The sequence below is a fragment of the Macrobrachium rosenbergii genome, chromosome 27 (genome assembly GCF_040412425.1).
Source record: "Macrobrachium rosenbergii isolate ZJJX-2024 chromosome 27, ASM4041242v1, whole genome shotgun sequence".
NCBI lineage: Eukaryota > Metazoa > Arthropoda > Malacostraca > Decapoda > Palaemonidae > Macrobrachium > Macrobrachium rosenbergii.
The window spans coordinates 29,548,068-29,569,508 of record NC_089767.1 but is presented as its reverse complement, the minus strand read 5'-3'; positions in this window follow the sequence as shown (position 1 = coordinate 29,569,508).

The following is a 21,441-nucleotide window of genomic DNA, read 5'->3' as shown; positions in this document are numbered from 1 at the left end:
TTTTATCCAAGGAGTATGTCTCTGTTTAATTTTCATCCAAGGATTATGTATCTCTGTTTAATTTTTATCCAAGGAGTATGTCTGTTTAATTTTTTATCCAAGGAGTATGTCTCTCTGTTTAATTTTTATCCAAGGCGTATGTCTCTCTATTTAATTTTTATCCAAAGAGTATGTCTCTGTTTAATTTTTATCCAAGGAGTATGTCTCTCTGTTTAATTTTTATCCAAGGAGTATGTATCTCTGTTTAATTTTTATCCAAGGAGTATGTCTCTGTTTAATTTTTACCCAAGGAGCAAACTCAAAAATTACCACCAACAAAATATTAATTACTAAACTAGGGACAAATCATCTTTAGTGGCACAGTAGGAAGGGGGGTGGGGGAGGGGGGAGTGGGAATATCCATCGTAGCTCTGATGAGTTTCCCTTTACGAAATCTCTCTCTCTTTCTCCCTGCCGCACGGGCCTAAAAGCCTTCCGATGTTTTCCTCATAATTCTCTGAAGTCAGAGGGTAGGAAATAGTCCGAAGATTTTTAATTCCTTATTCTAAATCACTAAATATAATTACCGGCTCTTTTTATCGTTGCTTTATCGACGGGACGACGATTTTCCATTCGACATTAATAAAATGGGAATAAGTTGTGGCGTATTATCTCTACATTTTATGTACGTAACACAAAAAAATTATTTTAGTTTGCAATTTTGCAGTACCCCTAATTCATTTCCGGTATTAGGATTTAATAATTTTATTAAAATTTTGATAATATTAAATATTGAATAATATTTTAATAAGATTATTAAAAGTTCTCTTACGGTTTCACCTCAGGGCTTGAAATTTCAAACTTTTGTGGAAAAGGTCACAAAAAATTTCATATCGACTTATATCGGCAGCTGTTGAGGTAATATGTAAGAGAGAGAGAGAGAGAGAGAGAGAGAGAGAGAGAGAGAGAGAGAGAGAGAGAGAGAGATCATACAAAACAAAATAGGCCAAGCAAACTAATGCTTTTGTATACAGGAGAGGTCTGACTGAAGATTATAGAGAGAAGGGAACGGAAGCAAGAAGAAAGTTCCAGAGATTAAGTTTTTAAGGGACGTAAGGATTAGAAAGGTCTCTCAAATAACCCGTTGAACAGCGGCCAATACGGTTATTACAGATTTGAAGAGAGTAAAGACATTGCAGGGGATTACAAAAGGATTTATAAATGGGGAAAGTCTAGTTACTCTTTAAACTGAATGCTGTACGAATGGTATAAAGCAGTAACCTAAGCATTGAGGATAAGAACATTAGAAAATTTAATGTACTGAATCCCATTTTATAACGATAAACTAAGCAACTTGAAAAACCTGTTAACTGCAAAGGAAGTTCAGTGTAACTCGGATTTTTTAAACAACAGTGGAGGGAGATGTTTGCTTTAAGTTAAACCATTAGATGATAAAAAAGGCTTCCCTAGACGTCAAAGACAGTTTCATGATATGTTTATCACTGGTTGCTGAATAAGGAATAAACTTCACCAGCAAAAAAATACCCATAGCATCAGACGCTCTCATCCCTGCAGTGAAGACTTACTAGCAGCACATCAGCCCTTGCCGACACAATGACACTCGCTCACTAAGTCATAAAGGCGCTTCTATTCCAGTAATCCTTCTGCTTCTAATTAGAAATCCTCGGTCTCCCTGTTTCTTTTCATGATCAAACCATTTCATGCTACTTAGATCCGTCTTTTCGCTTGCAGAAAGTGTTGTGTAAGCTCACTTCGCCTCTGTTGAGGTTGAAAGTTACAAAATAAAAACAAAGATGAAAAAAATTTTGGTATTAGAAATAGCCTAGATATAAAGAGAGCATTGATACTCATTTACAGAGCAGTTAGAGAATGCAAGGCGATGTAGATAATAGACATATTGGCTGATCCGTTCTCTATGTTGCGGCTCTGTGGCAGGGAGTGGGCTAAATAATCAATTCATACTTTTCATACCATCCAGAGATAATCTAAGAGTTTCACTTATCAATCGATTCATGCCATCTCAAAAAACCATCGTCTGCAATTGCACATATGCACTCAGAATGTGTGGGTGTGTGTGACAGAGAGAGAGAGAGAGAGAGAGAGAGAGAGAGAGAGAGAGAGAGAGAGAGAGAGAGAGAGAGAGAGAGAGAACTGTATGTGCGTAGCTCAGTGGTGAGAAGTGAGGTTGCAAACCCGTGTCCTTTTTTAGATCTGACAGAGTTGGGGCAACTGGTATACAGAAGGCTAACATCGAACTAATTGCGAATACAGGCAGAGCGATCTAACATTGAGCTATTCGTATAGTGTGTATGTGTATGTGCAGAGATTTTAAAATCAAGTACACCATGAAGTCAATTCAATTTCTCTTGGGCCGTTTAGAGGGATTTACTCTGAAGTTAGGGGAGAATATTTTTGCAAAACAAAATTAAAAGAAGTTAAACAGTCAGGTGGAAAAAAGACAGAAAAAGACCTTAAAAGGATAAGATAAAACGATCGAAGAGGGTCAGAAAGGATTATACGAAGAATGCTTAGTGTTGAGGCGTTTCTGGATCATATGAGAGAAGAACAGGTTTAATTGCTTTACTTGTATTAGAAAATAAAAATGCAAAATATGACCCATATTGTGTGTGTGTGTGTGAGAGAGAGAGAGAGAGAGAGAGAGTGAGAGAGAGAACACTGTTATTTTTTTTTTTTTACTAGGCACCACTCTCCAGAGACGCTAGCAAGTCAGAGGTATCAAAGGAGAATCGGGAAAGCCAATAGAGAAACGACGCTTTTAACTTTGTCGCCTTTACAAGACCTGATTCTGTTTCGCTCCCTTCGTCCACCGACTGAGGTACCTGATAGTGTGGCTTAACCCCGAGCATCACTCGACGTGTGTAAGGGAGGGAGGGAGCGAGTGAGTGAGTGAGTGGTGTTCTGGAAAAATATTCAGAAATGTCTCGGGGACACGATGTTGCAACATCACGTCGGTCAAGAGAACAGCGCCGTTCCAGCATACGCAATGAACATAGCTTGTCCAGGCCGTTTTGTTTTCTTGCTGCCTCTCCTGTCGGACCGTGTTGTTAAATGTGCTTGTGCTTTTACACGTACACCGAGGGAATGAGGGTAGATTTTTCTTTTGGCAGTTATCAATAAGATAATTATTTGTGGACTCGTGGCATTTTCAGTCTTGTGTGTTCAGAAGGAAATCTTAGATTGTAATTAGATAGCATTCCGCAACACAACACTTTTCTTAAGTCTTTCTGTTATAATCATATATCAGTGACGGCAATATTTATAATAAGATGTTTAATCCCTTCGTATGTATGGAGTGAGAAGTATTTTTCTAGCAGCTTTCCCTTCCCGCAAAATAATAATATTAATCAGAAGGAAGCAGACCTCTCTTAAACATGTTCTAAATAAAAGGGCAGCGTCAGTCGAACTGATTCTATATTGTCTTATCAGATCGACGTATAATTCTTTTTTCTTCAGTGCTAATGCCAGACAAAAGATGGCCTATATTCATAGTGTGGCTGAAAGAAATGTTACAGAAGCTGAGGGTTCAGCCTTTTTATTCTGAATATATAACAGGAGAGAAATTAAATGAGGAGAGACGTTTCCGTAGAGTTTCAGGAAGGGAATTGATACGATTGATTTCGGAGGTCGTCCTCAAGTAGCAGATTCTTCTTGGGGCGTTTCCTTAGTCTTCAAAGTTTTCAGCCAACTCGATGGCTGTTTTCAAGACGGGTGGCCCGGAAGACACAGAGCTGGAGCGTGTTGCTCAGGTCATTAGATTCATGCATTATATGGCCGGCTGGTTTGCATTTCAGCAGTTAGAATGCAGTGCATCCTTTTTTCAGTCTTTAAAAGATTAAAGTTTACTTGGGATAAAGACGGGAATAGCTATAATTTTTTAGAAGTCTAAATCGTTCATCAAGATCATCCCTCTACTCTAATTTTTGCAGAATTCAAAATTGAATAATAGCGATATTTCATGAAAAATCAACCAAAAAGTCCGCATTAGGGCCAGCGTTTCTTTGGTTTGAATGTAGCTCTTAATCTGTATATAGAACTGTTTTCAAAAATATTTTATATGAATAGAAATAAATATTGCCTTATTTTGGCCAAAATTATTACGATTCATCCAAATTTTAAGTATGTTACCTACCCTTTAAGATGATTAGGATTTAAGTAACCGCAGAATCGTATACCAGAGGCAAGAGCCTATCAAATAGTAGAGTCGATAAGATTCCATGTAGTTCGGGAAAGTTTTATATTGGTCAGAAAGGGACGTAATGAATCAGATAGCCCATTCAGTTTTTATAAAAGTTTATGTCACTTGCTTGTTGAATGGAATGAGATAGAATTCATATGAATGAGAATTGATTTTACTGAAAAATGTGTCGCCGAAAGAACTTTATAAAAATTAAAATCTTCCACTGCTTACAAATATTAGGTAATTTCTATATAAACATCAGTGTAAAGTGTGCAAGGCTATGGACAGTGTGTGTAAATTTGTGGGGTGTTTATTTATACGTGTATTTGTTTTTGTACCTACATTCTAGTTGTACTGTATGTATATATAATATATATATATATATATATATATATATATATATTCTATATATATGTATAATATTTATATATACATATATATATATATATACATACACAGCATATATACATATATATTTATTTTATTTATTTACCGCTTATTCCATCCCACTCATACTTAACCTTCAGAGATTAAATATGGCAAAGAGGCTGAAATGAACCCTCCTTTGCCACGGTGACGTAATGGAAAGAGTGTGGCTAATGGCCCTTATGTCAGCGATATGCGTCAATGAAAAGCAAAGCTCCAAATAAGATTTTGTCGTGACCATGCGCTCTTACCCCGTTAATACGCCATGCGTAACGATTCCCTTGGTAGGCCCTTGCATGTATAGCGACCATTAAATTCTAATGGTTTCACTATTATATGAACAAGGGGGAGAGAGAGAGAGAGAGAGAGAGAGAGAGAGAGAGAGAGAGAGGCTTACTTATTTATTAAAGGTATTAGCTCCAGCCACAAGACAGCAGCCAACGTAAACTTCCCTTTATCAAGGATGAAACATCAAATCCTTATATATTTCAGTTATTTTGTTACTCTGTGTTTCTGAGGCTTATTTATATAAATATATCTTTATTTATTTCTTTATTTATTGTCTTTGATTTTTCTTGTAAGACGTGAAGGACATTTTTCAAACTCCCAAGTTGTTTATTACAGAGGCAACAACATCTTCAAGGCAAGAAAGTTGGGTACACGCGCGCACAACCTTGAAAAATGCCTCGCACTAAACTGAGTGAATCAAAGCTTTCTCAAGTTTTTAGATTCTAATTATATCAGACCAATTATTTACGACTGACTCGGTCTGCCTAAGAGATGTTTTCCACATTTCTTGAAATTTCGGCGATAAATGTTGGAACAGCGCTCGCAAATATGTTGACTAAATACAAAACGATGGTGGAATATCCATCCATGCCACAATTATTTTCGCCTGGTAAATCTGACGGCGTCATTGTCGAAAGGCTCCTCCACTCTTGCTGTTTATAAGATGGCGAAGCCACATATATAAACAAGTAAAAAATGCGCCGAAAAACTTCGGCGCAGTGGAGTTTTCTGTATAGTGTATAATGTTGTATGAAGCTTTCAGCCACGGCCCATGAAACTCTCAGCCGCGGCCCACGAAACTTTCATCCACGTCCCGGTGGTGGCCTGTGTTGTTGGCACCTATAGCGGTGCCAGACCACGATCATGGCTAACTTGAACCTTAAATAAAATAAAAGCTACTGAGGCTAGAGGGCTGCAGTTCGGTATGTTTGATGGGTGGAGGGTGGATTATCAACATACCCAACTTGCAGCCCTCTAGCTTCAGTAGTTATTAACATCTGAGGCGGACAGAAAAAGTGTGGACGGACAGACAAAGCCATCTCAAAAGTTTTCTTTTACAGAAAACTAAATATAAAAGGTTTAACTTTCGACATATATACACTTTTAAGGGTGTGTGTTTTTGCATCGTGGCAGCTATCAAAGATAAGGAATTGCTGCAGGTGTGAAGGACTTGCATTGGCTTCCATACGAAATAGTCTTTGTATTTCTCAACCAATAGAGTAACCAACTGGCCTTTTCCGTAACTTATGCAGACGCTACTATCCTCCTTTGCAACCACTCTAGTTAACCCTAATTCTTAGGATATGTTGGTTTTTCATTGGTAATGGTTGATAATCTGTCAGAATGAGGATTCCTCGTATTAGAGAGAGAGAGAGAGAGAGAGAGAGAGAGAGAGAGAGAGAGAGAGAGAGAGAGAGAGAGAGAGAGAGAGTTATATATGAAATGGTAACATTATTAAACTGATAACTGGATGTGTAAATAGCATTTGTTTTTCTTTGAATTATTCTTATTATCAGATGAATTCATCGTATTATTTGAATAAAATTTTTTAATTTAACATTCTCGACCAGTTTTCTTGAACTTTCTATACTTTTCATGTCATGATCCAATTTTTTTTTATTAAATCTTTATCAGCATCTTTCCTTAAAAAACTGATTATTTTTGTTTTTCTAAACAAGACTGGTAAAGTAGCATGAACATCACTAGTCCGTAGAGAGAATGAGGAATAATTTCTTCTCTTCTCTACGATGGCCATATAGAAGTTGGCAAATAGGATTCCTAATGGTGATCCCATTTCCACACGTCTGTCTGGCAGTACAAATGACTTTTATCTGTGGCGAAAGGAGCCTTCAGAGCCTCATGCCGGCTTTTCAAAGTCGGGATGTCCTCTCACCTGTGTATTCTGATTGTGGATTTAACCAATTGCCTCATCGACAAGAACGTACGCAAAAAGGCTTTCGACTCCCAACAAAGCAATGATGTCTTTCAAAGACGGGCTTTGTAGTCTTTGTTCAAGTTCTCATCTGAAAAGTAGTTTCCTAGTGTGTACAATAACGAAGTTTTTGCGTTCAAAGTTTGCAAAACTTTGAATGTGTTTTTCTCTATTTGATCTGTTTTGAAACTGAGCTCCTCAGATATAATACTAACTCGCTAATCATGTCAAATTATATATATATATATATATATATATATATATATATATATATATATATATATATATATATATATAATATTATATATATATGTATGTTTATGTATGTATGTATGCATATATATACATATATATATACAAAATATATATATATGTACAGTATATACACATATATATTTATAGATATCTATAAATAAATGGCTAAATATAAAAATAACGGACCAAAAGTAAAAGTATCTCTTTTATGCAATATACTGAATCACGATGAAGTTGCTGGAGCAAGCAGCTAGTAATTTATTTTCTGTGGTGGACAGTAAAAAATACTTGACCCCTCCTCACTACAGTCTTTTCTCTTATAGAAAGTCTTTCTTCGTGAATTTCCTCTTCTTTTGTTTTACATGCAGAAGAGCTTTCTCTTTTTCCTATCTTTTTTAAATTGGAATATTGTCTCTTATGTCTTTCAACACTTAGTTCCATTACCCCATGCAGAGAAGCCCAATAGCATCGCTTTTCTCTACGAAACATTACATTTCAGGATGTCACTGTCCACTTCTTTTAATTCTTCAGGAACTGTATCCCATTTCTGCTTCTGAGTATTCCGAAAAAATAATTTTTTGGTCTCAAGGACCTTAAAGCTGAGGTTTCAAACTTTCTATCTTCGTTCTAAATCGTTACACCAGCAGTTAGTTTACTTTTCATTTGTATTTTTGTTTTATCATTTCTCACCTATTCCCCATGAAACAATCCCCCCACCCCACAACAAACATCTTACGTAATGGAATACGACGTAATGGAATATCATATATAAATTATATGTATATATATATATATATATATATATATATATATATATATATATATATATATATATATATATATATATATATATATATATATATATATATATATATATATATATATATTCATTTCGTTTCAACAACAGTCTAGGTAAATACGTATGTCATTAGATTTGTATAAATATTTAGAAAAGAGGAAAGACTTTTTCGACTGTATGATTAATAGATTAAAGCATTAAAATGACAGAATCTATTATGTAACTGTAGCTTTCATTATAAAAAGATTTGTAAGGTTACAGATTTACACTGGCTATAGATTCACTCAAAGAAACCACAAAATAAAAAAAAAGTTGATACAGAATAGTTTATTCAATGAAATTTATAGCAATATTACCGTTAAAGACACGCAATAATATATCGCATCAAAAAACTGTTTTAGTTGCTGATTCTTGATTTGTTTTTACCGATTAATTTCAACTTATGTTTAAATTTTTCCATGAACTGTTTGATTACATATAAGAGTATTTGTTTGTGAGAGGAATGAGAAAGTAATTTTAAAGGTAACTGTTTAATGTATTTAATTCATACAGAAATTTTCATGCAGAACACTTGCCGTCTTTAGTGAGTCTCCACCAAAACCCGAACTTCAGTGGCTTCCGATGGCGTGCTGGAAAATCTCAAAACAAATACTTAACATGCAAGAGATCAGGTCGAATGTATGGGCGAAACAATGAACTTGGTATCCCCACTCTCTGGGTTTCTGTTTTCGAATGTCCCTCTACTAAAATATAAACGCACGATCTCTCTTAAGCCCAAGGAAAGGCAAACAACCATTAGGTAAGGGTATTGTTGCATTGCTCTCTCTCTCTCTCTCTCTCTCTCTCTCTCTCTCTCTCTCACGCATGTATACAACATTTCCTCCCTCTCCGGACTGTTATGTTTTCTGGTGGCCATGGGCGATATTTTTAGGCTTAAATGTTGTATACAGAACTATATTTTTAGCATTTTTACTCTGCGGTATGGTAAGTCTCTGCCTGTCTTTGTTTTTGTTTGGAGTAAAAACGCCAGGTAAAATAGGAAAGCTACTTACTCTCCTGCCCAAAATTTGGAAATAATATTTATCTCTGGTATAGGTAAGATGGAAAGCTGTCAAAATATAATCTTACGCTATGAAAGAATAAAAATGTGCTAGATGTACGAAGTAGGTATAACAGTGAATAATATATACAGGAGGAAAAATTTGCAATTATATATATATATATATATATATATATATATATATATATATATATATATATATATATATATATATATATATATATATATATATATATATATTTGCTAGGCCAAATACAGTGTTATTAATATTGCAATTGGGCATGAAAATGTAAACCTTGAATTTACTTTAAAAAGAAACTAGAGTAAAACCTCACGACCACAAGCAAACATAAGCGCTCTTAGATTTAAATAGCAAGGCCGCGCAGCGAGATCATTTAATCGTTAATGCATACAACGTAAGATAAATCTTCCCGAATCCCAATCAGCTTTTTCCTTTTAAAATATTATAATAAAGAAGTGGGGAAATAACTGAAAGATAAAAGCCTAGGCTTGAGAGAGAGAGAGAGAGAGAGAGAGAGAGAGAGAGAGAGAGAGAGAGAGAGAGAGAGAGAGAGAGAGAGAGAACAGAAATGACAAGGGAAAGTGAACGTTCTCCTCGACGCCAAACACAAATTTAATGTGAACCAGAAACAAGCCGGAGCTTATGAAGAGCCGCTCAGGGAGGACTAAAGCCGGTGGGGGTGGGGGGGTGTTAAAGGGGGGAAGGGGCAAGATTGTCTATTTCAACCTTGATAGAAAGGGAGACGTTTCCCTTTAAAATGGCGTGAGGTCCCTTAGGTGTTGAAAGCCCTGTATTATAAAGCTTCATCCTACCTGAGTTATGAAATAGATAAAGCATATATATATATATATATATATATATATATATATATATATATATATATATATATATATATATATATATATATATATATATATATATATATATATATATACGGTATATACGCGTTAGAAAATTAACTTGCGCCATTAACAATAAAGAGTAGATACAAATAATCAGAATTTGTCATAATGAACTTAATAAAGCGCTGTTGGATTTCTCATTAAAAGTGATGTTTCATATTAGAAAAGAAATGGTTTCCCACCACATTAATAGCTCTTCTTTGGGCGAGTCGTTAGAGTTGTGGGCTAGCACTCGCTAGGCCCGAGTTCGAGTCTCCGGCCGCCTAATGAAGAATTAGAGGAATTTATTTCTGGTGATAGAAATTCATTTCTCGGTATAATGTGGTTCGGATTCCACAATAAGCTGTAGGTCCCGTTGCTAAGTAACCAGTTGGTTCTTAACCACGTAAAATAAGTCTAATCCTTCGGGCCAGCTCTAGGAGAGCTGTTAGTCAGCTCAGTGGTCTGGTTAAACTAAGGTATACTTGACTTCACCACATTAATAGTAATTCAGTATATAAGCACTGACCTACCAAGATGCGTTCAATACAAAACATATTTTGTATTATATTTGAGCAAATTTCATGTAGCTAATTCATGCATAATAACTAAGAACAAATGATAAAGGAGAAGTTGAAATGGTTCCATTTCTTTGAGAATAAATTTTAACAATGATGCTCTATATTTTGCTTCTTTTGATACATTAAAACCATTAGTAAAATGAGTGAAAACCGACAGATTTTAACCCCTGTTTTCATTGCAGATGCCTAGTTAGTGTCAAACTGCAGAACTTCATGTCTATCAGAAAACATACTTTTTATTAATTTTCTGTAAAAGAAAGCTATTGGGATGGCTGTTTGTCCGTCCGTCCGCACTTTTTTCTGTCTGCCCTCAGGTCTTAAAAACTGCTGAGGCTAGGGGAGTGCAAATTGGTATGTTGATCATCCACCCTCCAATCATCAAGCATACCAAATTGCAGCCCTCTAACCTCAGTAGTTTTTATTTGATTTAAGGTTAAAGTTAGCCATGATCGTGGTCTGGCACCGCTATAGGTGCCAACAACACAGACTACCACCGGGCCGTGACTGAAACTTTCATGGGGCGCTGCTGAGAGTTTCATGGGCCGTGGTTGAGAGTTTCATACAGCATTATACGCTGTACAGGAAACTCGATTGCATTTTTTACTTGTGCTCCTTGTTACTTGTCCATTCAGGATTATTTTGGAAAATGCAGATATTAACACAAACCTACACAACAAGAAGGAGCATGTATTAATGCAAACGTAAGGAAGCTACGATCATGGTACTCTAATTTTAACGACCTTGCAAACTTAAATGCGTTACCCGAAGTTCCTAGTGAAAGTTATAAATCTGGACAAACTCGTAGCAGCCATGGACAAACAGAAACATACGCACAAGAGTTCTTAGATGATTTTTTCCGTATGTCTAAAATATGACAGTGAGTGTTTATATGCATGAGTGTAACTTTACGTATTTTCAACCATACCTATTCGAGTAACAGCACAACACGTACCTTAATTAACATCTAAATTCAGAAAAGATTTTCTACCCAAGAGCAACCCTCTGTAGAGAGGATAATATTTCTGCCTGGGAATGAAGGGTCTTATTCCCGAGAGAGCCTGGGTAGTACGGAAAAGGCCTGATGCCCATAACTTAAAATCATACACAGGGAGAGAGCGGTCATCAGTGCTAAACGCTCTTCGCACGCGCTCAGGCGTGACAGACGCCGGGCATAATGCTTTCCACTGCACTTGCTGTACAAATAAGTACAAGCTTGGAACCGTGCTGCTACTTAAAGTACGCACAGGCGCACACGCACGCGGGCTAACAGTCAGAGAGGAAAATCCTATTTACTCTCCGGTACAGGATAATGGAGGTTCTCATTCTGCGCAGAATGTTGAGCAACAGAGCGATGAGGATCTCTTTTAATGCAATTGTTCGGAGATTTCTGTTTTCTTGCCGCGAGAGAGAATAATGGGGGTGTGGAAATTCAGTGTCAAAATTAGAATCACATATAGATTGAAAACAGAAAGCATGGATGCCTATTATGTAAATTGAAAGTCGAAAACATAAAAGCCTGGCTTTGTGGATCAACTTTGCATTTCAATCACATTTGTTTCCAATCTCCCTAATATAATGGGTTGCAAAGTGGGGCTGACGCAAAGAGCCCTATTGCATAACATCCCTCTGATGAGCGGTGTTTGCTGCGACGCCCAGAATTCACTCATTTCTGTTCCGTCGAATTGGAAATATCATAAAGCTTGAAGGCACTCGCATTTTTGTGGGGTTAATGGTATACATTTTGGCGAGTAATTTCTTTCGCTTTAATTTTGCAGTTATAATTCATTTTAAAAAATATCCGTCTGTCAACTCGGATATTTTGGGAAAATGTTGCTGAAGCTTCAGTCACTAAAGATTGACATTAAGGGATTTTCCCTTTCCTGAGTTTAGAATTTAACTAAACTTAGGAGATCAGTCCAATGTGACGTATTTCAGTGAACATATGCATATTCACAGCGTGCGAATTCATTTGTTTCTGCGCTTGTGTCTGAGAGAGAGAGAGAGAGAGAGAGAGAGAGAGAGAGAGAGAGAGAGAGAGAGAGAGAGAGCATATATTACTCTGAAGGGGAACTGAACTAGAGAGAAATTTCAACCCTTTAATCGTGGTGGGTCTATCATCCAGCGAAAGTAAAACCGTTAATTGAATTCATGAGAGCATAAAAAGAACATTTTCGTAGGATGACTTCAAGGTTTGAAAAAGTTTCATATTTCTCGTTGTAACTGTAGGGCATTAATAAAGATTTGCTTTTATTATCTTTTTCATGAACGTTAAATATCACTCAATTTAAATATAAACACATAAAAAATATAACAGAATTAAGAACATGAACAAGTTTTGTAATAAAAGCGCTGTAAAACAACACACACACACATATATTTATTTACATACAAACATACATACATATATACACACACGCACACACACACACACACACACACACACACACACACATATATATATATATATATATATATATATATATATATATATATATATATATATATATATATATATATATATATATATATATATTGTTTTTCGTTAATATGCTCATGATTAGTAGTGACATAATGATACAATGCTGAAATTTATTTAAAGAATTAATTTTGTACTAGATTTCTAATAATGTGCTAACCAACTGAAATTTCAATATCACCATCATTTTTCAGTGTGTACTGCCAAGATATTGTTTCACATATGTCCAAATAAGTTGATTTTGGTGATAATTTACGGGTAATTTGCGATGGTGATACTGAATTTTATACCAACCGGACCAATAATTCTGGTAAGGTAGCCTGCAGATTGGCATAAAACGATACATTTTTGACAATTTTACTGTTAATCAGATTAGTCTTGTTCTCTTTGAGATGGCCTGAGTGGTGAAAGTAGAATTTTACTGTTTTCGTCTACCTGACGCAGACAGCATTTACTAAAGTTTGCTTTCGGTTTTGAATCACCGGCCATATTTATAACTGTATTATGGCATAGGACGAAGGTCTATCCTTCTGCCATATAATGCTCACTTTGATGTATGGGGTACATTTAGGTTAATTTAGTGACCTACAACTTGATCATTTATCCAATATCCGTTATTTCCCATGTGATCCGTACAATCATTTATCCAATATCCGTTATTTCCCATGTGATCCGTATATTTATCCAATATTCGTTATTTCCCATGTGATCCGTTTATTTATCCAATATTCGTTATTTCCCATGTGATCCGTATATTTATCCAATATTCGTTATTTCCCATGTGATCCGTACAATCATTTATCCAATATCAGTTATTTCCCATGTAATCCGAACAGTCATTTATCCAATAACCGTTATTTCCCATGTGATCCGTATATTTATCCAATATTCGTTATTTCCCATGTGATCCGTACAATCATTTATCCAATATCCGTTATTTCCCATGTGATCCGTACAATCTATCCGTTATTTTTTCCAATATCCGTTATTTCCCAATGTGATCTATACAATCAATCATTTTTATCCAATATCCGTACAATCATTTATCCAATATCCGTTATTTCCCATGTGATCCGTACAATCATTTATCCAATATCCGTTATTTCCCATGTGATCCGTACAATCATTTATCCAATATCCGTTATTTCCCATGTGATCTGTACAATCATTTATCCAATATCCGTTATTTCCCATGTGATCCGTACAATCATTTTTCCAATATCCGTTATTTCCCATGTGTACAATCCAATATTCGTTACAATCATTTATCCAATATCCGTTATTTCCCATGTGATCCATACAATCATTTATCCAATATCCGTTATTTCCCATGTGATCCGTACAATCATTTAATCCAATATCCGTTATTTCCCATGTGATCCGTACAATCATTTAATCCAATATCCGTTATTTCCCATGTGATCCGTACAATCATTTAATCCAATATTCGTTATTTCCCATGTGATCCGTACAATCATTTAATCCAATATCCGTTATTTCCCATGTGATCCGTACACCATTCCAGTAATGTTGAAATCCATTATCTTGGCTCGGCTCTCCAGTGTTGAGTCAGCCTGTCACTTCTGGTGTGGCTATTTGGTATCTTAGGGGATTCTCAGGTAGCATTTGTGATACTAAGCCTTACGTTTAACTGACACTGAAGCCTGTGTTGAGTTGCACAGCAGAGTCTTGTCACCAGTGTGTCCTGATTGCCTCGGTTTGTTTCTGGAGTTTGACTTTTAGGCGAATTGCCTTTGTTTAGGTAATGAGCTTCATCTGCCCAGTGCTTTTGGTTTTCAGGCAGCCGAGGCCCGCCTTTCGCACCATCATTAACTGCGGAACCATCCCTGCCCAGGAAATGCTCACTGCCTGAGGGTTTGAGGTTTGCAAGACTTTGGAGCACGTTCATCACCTGTCTCAATAAAACTTTATTTATAATTTTCATTAATAATATCATTTTACGATCAGCATTAACAACTGCAGTAGTAGTAATAGTAACGATATTCAACAAAATGAATGACAAGAAAATAACCATCAGAATGGTAGACTTAAAAAAACAAAAATAGTTTTGGATCATGACGACATTTATTTTTCTTTGCGTAAACCAGTTGAATTATTCATCGCCGATAACAATAAAGAATTTATGGCTGATAACAGTCGTTCATTCACTTTTAATGACTACCAATAATTCGCGGCCATAACAGCCTTCCATTCACAGCTGATAATCGTTGGTTGTTTGCTGATGCTGATATACAACTGATAATTTCTGATAATGGTCACTTACTCACAAGAGATAAGAGTGAATTATTTATTGAGGACATTCATCAATTATTCTCTGATTATAACAGGTAACCACTCATGGTTGATAAGTGAAATGATGGCCATAGAGCCACGGAACTTCATGGTCACCATTCTAAGACATTCAAGATTCTCATTCTGTGGAATTTAATGTCCTTCGTTTAAGTAGGTCAGGGATCCTGTTATGGAGAATTCACGAATATCATTCTAGGCTGGTAAGGATTCCATGCTTGTGTCACAGAAAATTTCTGTTCTAAAGGTTTAAACAGTGGTATTCAGGAGGCTTCAGGAATCGTACTATTGAATGAAATTAAGGCTCTATCATTCGTGATTCCAGTTGCAGGTGTTCGAGATTCTTGTTCTCGTGAATTCCGGCTTCTGTTCTGATAAATTCAAGATTTCCAATCTAAGGCGTTGAAGACTCGTTTTAAAGGATTCTTATTCAGAATTAAGGATGAAAACCAGGTCCTTCCGAATTTCTCTTACACAAACACCCGCCCCCGCCCCCCCCCCCAAAAAAAAATGGTTACGAAAAATGTAGAGAGATAAATATGGTAATATATTAACATCAAGTTCTTGGCATTATTTATTTTTAACCTGCAAAAGAAGATTAATCGGTTACAGTTGCATACGCTTTCGTAGAGTGCCAACTTGTTTGCTCTAACATCTGCATAGGTTACATAATACTTTTACAATGAATAAATAAAATTTTCAATTCTCCTACCTTTAATGAGTGAGTTGCACCGTTCCACCGCAAACAGATATCGTCATTCCATTTGTGAATCCTCTTCACGACATTCTGAAAGGGAAATAGGTGTTTAATAGAGTTGAGGGGCATATAATCCGAAAAATAGATATTGTAACTTGATTGCAGTTTTAAGATTTCGATTTCGGGTAAACCTATATAAGAATTACTGAGGCTACATTACGGACAATGCAAACTAAGGTTTCCTATTCAAATATCACTTCCCTAAAAACTGGATATTTATTGTTTCACGAACTGAGATGTTTTATTGAGGATGTTCATATAGCCAGAAGAGTGGTAAAATAAACAGAAAAGATTTAACTCCGAACGAGACCTTTCACAAAGAGATAACAACGCAAACTGGCGTGAAATTAGTCATTGATACATCCGTATCAATGTGGCGTAAATAGAATTCGATATATTTAAAACGTTGTAACAGAAACCTATTTAAAACGTTAAAAGAACGCTGTAACAAAAACCTATTTCAGCATAAATTAAATTCAGTTTTCCCTCACCTGTGTGATGATGTTCCTAATCGCTATCTATTCAAAGTATGCAGTTGGAGCTCGTTCGGAAAATCATAGCACAGCGCAGGGAACAATTTCAGTGTCTAAATATACGACAAATTGAACGCAGTGCGTTTGCTCATCCATTCGACAGCCATCTTGCTTCCTTTTACTGGAACACAGTACCCCATTCGCGCGCGTTTAGACTTTTCAGACTTTACAAGACGCTGAAAAATGACTCTTGCGCTTGGAGATTATGACGAATGTCGAACTAATGTATATTCAACAGATTAATTTAGCTTGGGGGTGGAAATTCTGAAGACTGCTAAAAAATTTGTGGTGTCACGACAGATGTGGGCAACTTTTACGATGTTAAAAATATGAAGATTTGAAATCTTTATTCCCGTAAATAAATCGAATAAATCGACAAAGTAGTATAAGGTTTGTAATTTATTCCATCACAAATTAAACGAAGTCACTTGTTATCAGGGTGGATTTCAAACCGTTGAGTCGTGTCGTATGCTTTTAAACTAGGCTGTCAAGAAACGTAACAGTGGATTTCAGCCTAAGCATGAAGTGTGATATTCAAAGACAAATAATTTACTTTACCCTAAAAAAAAGGGCCCTTCCATTGTACTGTAACCTGATGTTGAGGTTATTACTTTTCATCAAAAATAAAACAAATTCTGCTGGCTCTCTTCACTAGAACTACGTACATACAATACGCGAGAGAGAGAGAGAGAGAGAGAGAGAGAGAGAGAGAGAGAGAGAGAGAGAGAGAGAGAGAGAGAGAGAGAGAATTTCCATCTCTAAAAACCTCGACATCATTAACGAACAATCAAGAGAGAGTGAATCGACGAAGCACCTGTGGTCATTAATCCATGTGGCACCATTACCATTACCAACCTCTGTTAGTTACTAACCTCTTAATCGTCATTCCAAATGATTCAGTTTATGACTTAAGTCTTTCATTCGTCTCCTTGTAATAAGAGAGAGAGAGAGAGAGAGAGAGAGAGAGAGAGAGAGAGAGAGAGAGAGAGAGAGAGAGAGAGAGCTGTTTATCAAAACTTGTGTATTTTTTCATATCAGTATTTGTAAGTGACATACAAGGGTAAACAATTTTGCATAGAAAGAGGACGGGGAAAATGAGTTTGCTATGTTATTTCTAAATGAATTCACGACCCGTCTAATGAAAAGTTTGCATATCTTGGCAGAGGAAATCAAAACATATTGTTAATCATGCATAATTTACACAATGCTTCTTCTCTTAGAGCAGTGGTTTTCAACCGATGGGTCATGGCCCACTGGTGGGGGGCCATGAGCAGTTCTGAGGGAGCCATGCCACGGACATCTTAAAAATAGTATTTAAAAAATGAAAAATCATTTACAGTAATTGCAGGCCAGTGTTTTTTCATAAATGAAAATGTATAACTAATAAAGAGTTCTGAAAAATAATTCCACGAGTAAAAATGTAAAACTAATAGTGTTCTGAAAATGTTTTACAATAATTCTATTATTAATTATCATTCCACAGTTCTGAAAGGCAGTGGGGCCATGAGTGTTTAGGGATGCCAAAAATGGGCCATGGGCACAAAAAGGTTGAAAACCACTGTCCTAGAGCAACAAAGATTACAAAATTCTAGAGAGAGAGAGAGAGAGAGAGAGAGAGAGAGAGAGAGAGAGAGAGAGAGAGAGAGAGAGAGAGAGAGAGAAAAGAGAACCAGTATTGAAAACAAGATCTTCCTCTACGCGTTCTTAACCCACGAAAATGTTCCCCCTTAGAATAAATTACACAGTCGTTTTATCATGCAGCACAATCCAACCCTGCGCTATCGGTGGTGTTAAAATGAGTAATGCATCTTTAAACAGCGTTTATGGCCAACTCACGTATTTAGGACCTTTTCATTGTTCTGTTAGTTTGTTCGTTCTATTTTTTTAACAACCAATCATGCTTTGGCAATAGGATGTGTTATTACTGTAATAGAGTTGACTGAATTCCTGGGGCAAAACGGGCATATGCCCCATGAATCTGTTTGCATTCATATCATATAGGATATTATGGATCATTTATATATATGTGTGTATATATATACCTGTATATGTATATATATATATATATATATATATATATATATATATATATATATATATATATATATATATATATGATCCATAATATCCTGTATGATTTGTGTGTATGTGTGTTTACGTGTTCATGTATGTGTGTTTGTGTGTGTGCAAGTATCTGTGTCTACATATATGGGTGTGCGTGCGTTAACTCAGTTTGCTTACATAAGGCTAGAGACAGAACGTATATCTGAGCTTCACCTTTATTACGAAAAATTATGAAAATTCGAGAATTTCTCTTCATTTCGACCCTTGCCTAAAGTTCCTAAGAGGTAGAAAGAAAGCCAGAACTTTGTAAAGTCTAAGAAAAAGGAAAAGCTGAAACACATTACTCGACTCTTTTGGCAAATACAAAAAAAAAAAAGAATGACTGTGGGTAGAGGTAAACAATTTCAAGAGACATGCGAAAATAAAGCAACGTTCTTATATTCATGCGTGTATCTGTGTGGAGGCCGACAAAGTGCTTTCGTAAAAAAATAACCTTTAATTGAAACGGAAAGGAGAGGCGGAGGTGATAGGTAATAGTCTCTTATACTTTTAGGGCTGAAGCCATTGAGAGGAAATTATCAGTTCGAATCCACCAATAAGGGTGTTAGTTAACTTGACTAAGACTCATTGAGATGAGGTAGGGCGGCGGGTGTTGCACAGCAGCCTGGGGAAATGTGTCATATTAAGAAAGTGATAGTCCAATGACGAATGTGTAACGTCGGGAAAACGGAAAAGGTGATGTGTTATTGACAGTAGATGAACAGTGTATTTATACGGACGTTTCAAAAAGGGCAGGTGGCCAAGTTTTTGTTACAAGCAACAATATATATTGACTAGTTTGCTATTTTCATCATCAACATTCAGCTTTTAGTTCTATCTTTTTAATAAACTACTTCTCATAAAATGTGTGAAATATTCCAGGATATTTCAGCTGTTGTGAGAAAAAAAAACATAAAATGCCTTTTCCATTAAACTGTAGTCTAATTGGCTTTTGGCAACCATCATTTATCTTTTCTTTGTCCACACCCCTTTACTCATGGGCCGTTCATCTATCATAAACCTGTCATTGGCTACACAATTTATTAACAAAAAAACATGAAAATAAAAAACTGCCTCTCTATGCTTTATTCAGAAAAGAAAGAAAGATGAATGGTCATGGAAAGTCGGAGCACCAAAATTCATGGAAACGTTTCGATACTTTAGTTGATGTTAAGATATTGAAATTCATTGCTCCATGAAAAAAACTTGCCCATTATCTTGCGAAAGTCTTGTCAAATCATAAATGACCTACTTGTCGGTTATCATATACGAAAGCATTATTGCTTTCAGTGTGAAATATTCCTCTGTAATCCTATGACCGTCTTGTTAATCCCATGTTAGGTTATATATCAGCGCCGTTTATAATATGGGATGAACTTATATAAAGATAACAATGATTGTTTGCAACAAACACTAAGAAATGTCTGTTGGATGGGCGGGGCCCAGTTAATTTGCAAACATCCTTCTTAATATCCAGTTCTATGGAAACATACTATTGACAACAGTGTCCATTTAAACAAAAAGTGTATTGATTAATAAATGTACCGATTTAATAAAAACAAACGCGAACTTAAATCCCACTTTTGAACTTGAATCCCTATATTTGAATCTCCACCAGTTCATCCTAGGGATAGAGAAGGATGAACAAAAGGTTATTTTTCATAGCTTGCGGTGATAGCATAGAACAGGTTGCCAAGCCGAGTACTCAAAGATCTTATGAACTAGGGAGAAACCTACATACACAACAGAAAAGAGTTGCGGAGGTCCATTTGCTTCCTGTTTTTAAGGAGTAACGGCAGCTTCGCTTTTTAGAAATGAGATGGACTAATATCCCATTTTACAGCAGGTCGCGGATGCTATGGGTGATATTTTTTTCCAGTTTTGGGTTTTTAAAAGTTGTAACTTTTCAGTATCTTCAACAGACAGACCACAGTAAATCCTTTATAGCTTTTGTTACAGAAAAAAGCAAATTATTCAAGCATCATTCATGTTACTTATTAAATTCTAGATAAGCTAAAACATACAGCTTATACATTATAGAAGCAGTAAGTACTGAATAAGATTATATGTAATATACCGCACATTTACGCATAATTAATGTTTTTACTAACAATTGTTTGGAATGGCCATTGTAAATCTTCTTCCACTTTTACTAAATAATATTTAACGGAGTTTTGAAATGACATTTCTGCGTAAATATTACTAGACCATAGTTTTTGGCCAGATATGTTGAGGATATATTCCGTATTTCAAAATGGAGCTGAAGTTTTGAAAAAGTTGAACTCATTTGTGCCATCGATAATTTTGTCATGATGCAATGAAATGAAGAAACAGCCTCTAAATTTTGCAGACATCCTTACAATTTTATTCCTTAATTTGGAATGTTACTTGTGTTGACGAGTGATGATATTTGAAGATCTTGTTTTAATTAGGAATTCACCTAACTCGTAGACCGGCTGTATACACAAGATTCCGTGTATTGAGTGTGATACTTTCTGTATCTTCGAAAATTGCTAGAGTCAGTGTAAAACAACACAACTACTGTGTACGAGTAGGAAAAATGTCCAGTGCTTCATCTTTCATGTAATTAGTTTCGAGCATGACACAAGATGGAAAGATTCAAAAGAAAATGTATCTTGTGGTGACAACGATAAGCGTATAATTAGGAAACGTACCCTTATGTTGAAATCAAGTAATGCCTTTATAAATTAGATGAGTTGTTGGTCAGTTCTATTGCTAGACATTAAACTGTTAAGCAGTTTTTATTTTTAAGATAACTTTTCAGTGTTTTGTAAGGCAGTGAAAGGTGCCATTATCTC